This window comes from Myotis myotis, unplaced genomic scaffold, assembly GCF_014108235.1.
Source record: "Myotis myotis isolate mMyoMyo1 unplaced genomic scaffold, mMyoMyo1.p scaffold_m19_p_9, whole genome shotgun sequence".
NCBI lineage: Eukaryota > Metazoa > Chordata > Mammalia > Chiroptera > Vespertilionidae > Myotis > Myotis myotis.
Genome location: NW_023416401.1, coordinates 38,357,889 through 38,360,345, shown reverse-complemented (window position 1 = coordinate 38,360,345; position 2,457 = coordinate 38,357,889).

Genomic DNA, 2,457 nt, shown 5'->3' with positions numbered 1-2,457 from the left:
GCCGGCCCCACCCATGCACCAGGCCTCTACCCTATATAGTAAAAGGGTAATATGCCTCCCAGCACCAGGATCAGCATGACAGGGGGCAGCGCCCAAACCCCCTCATCGCCCTGCAGCTCTGTGTGTGGCAGGGTGCGGCACCCCAACCCCCGCCCCCCACGGGCCCTGCTCTGTGTGTGACGGGGCAGAGCCATAACCTCCCCATTGGCCCTGCCCTGAGTGTGAGAGTGGCGGCGCCCCAACCCCCTGATGGGCCCTGCTCTGTGGGTGATAGAGGGCGGTGCCCCAACCTGCTGATCCGCCCTGCTCTGTGTGTCAGGGGACGGTGACCCAACTCCCCTATCGGCCCTACTCTCTGAGTGACAGGGGGGAGCTCCTCAACCCCCTGATGGGCCCTGCTGTGTGCATGACAGGGGGCAGCGCCCCAACCCCCGGATTGGCCCTGCTCTGTGCATGACAGGGGGTGGCGCCGCAACCTACCCATCGACCCTGCCTTGAGTGTGACAGGGGGCGGTGCCCCAACCCCCCAATCGGCCCTACCCTGAGCGTGACTGAGGGTGGCATCTCAACCTCCCAATCTGCCCTGCTCTGTCATGACAGGGGGCGGCGCCCCAACTCCCCAATTGGCCCTGCTCTGAGCCCTACCAGGGGCTGCACCTAGGGATTGGGCCTGCCCCCTGCCACCTGGGAGCAGGCCTAAGCCAGCAGGTCATTATCTCCCGAGGGGTCCCAGACTGCTAGAGGGCACAGGCCGGGCTGAGGGACCCCCCTCCCCCCCAAGTGCACAAATTTTTGTGCACCAGGCCTCTAGTTATTTATAATAGCCAAACAGTGAAAAACAAGTTAAATGTCCATAGACAGATGAATAGATAAAGAAAATGTGACACATGCATACAATGGGATATTATTCAGCCTGAAACAAGAAAGGAAATTCTGGCACATGTTACAATATGGATGAACCTTGGAGATATTAAGCTAAGTGAAATGTCAGACACAAAAGGACAATTATTGATTCAATTTATATGAAGTACTTAGAGTAGTCAAATTCATAGAGACAGAAAGTAAAATGGTGCTTTCTTAGAGGGCTGGGGGTAGAGGGAAATGGGGGATTGTCTGTATGTATAAAAACCCAGCGACCTTTATGGCAGAATGACCAGAACAACCGGTCGCTGTGACGCGCACTGACCACCAGGGCGCAGACACTCAATGTAAGAGCTGCCCCCTGATGGTCAGTGCGTTCCCACAGAGGGGGTGCCACTCAGCCAGAAGCCGGGCTCATGGCTGGCGAGCGCAGCAGTGGTGGCAGGAGCCTCTCCTGCCTCCACAGCAGCGCTAAGTAGGGCCAAGTGGTAAGGAGTGAGCAGGTGGGCAGTTAGGAGCAAGCAGGCGGGTGGTTAGGAGCAAGGGGTCCCATGTTGCAAGAGAGTGCAGGCCGGGCTGAGGGACACTCCCCCACCCCCGTGCAAGAATTTCGTGCACTGGGCCTCTAGTTTTTTAATAAGTACAGATTTTCAGTTTTATAAGATGAAGCATTCTGGAAATGGACAGTGATGGTTGCACAACAATGTGAATATTACCACTAACCTGTATACTTATAAATGGTTGAAGTGGTAACTTTTATGTTACATATGTTTTACCATGATTAAAAAAAAAAAGATAATAAATAAAATACTCTTACTCTGTCACTTCATGATAAAGGTGACATGTTCACAATGAGTGAGAAAGTAAATATTGTCTGAATGAAATTTGTGCTATGGGAAAAGCACTGTGAAATGGATGCCTGGAAGTATTTCCATGATTATGGAATTCTGTTGCCAAAAATTATATGTGTCATATATAAAAACTGTGTTATTTGCACTTTTTAAAAACTTGGAAGGAGAATTTCTAGCTTCTTTTTAAGGGTTCAGTCAGCTTTGAATCCACTTTAGAATGCACAATATAGAAATGCAACACTTTTTAGTTTGTAAGAACCAACCAGTTAACACCAGGGAATATTTAGTTTACTAGATGAATTGGAACAAAAAGCTTTGTATAACTGGTGGATACAATTAAAAATTAGGTATCATGCTTAGAAAATTTAGTTAATGATGCAATTCTTCTATTTTAACATATGTCGTCTGTTAAAAAGCAAGTATGGAAACATGAGTTATTCTATAGATCTGTATGTAACCTAGTTCTGTCTACTGAATGGGCCTAGAACAGTAGTCGGCAAACTGCGGCTCGCAAGCCACGTGCGGCTCTTTGGCCCCTTGAGAGTGGCTCTTCTTAAGCCTTACGAGTACCCTAATTAAGTTAATAACAATGTACCTACCTATATAGTTTAAGTTTAAAAAATTTGGCTCTCAAAAGAAATTTCAATCATTGTACTGTTGATATTGGGCTCTAGTGACTAATGAGTTTGCCGACCACTGGCCTAAAAGAAATGACATCTCAATAGCAATGAGCACACAATGTTTT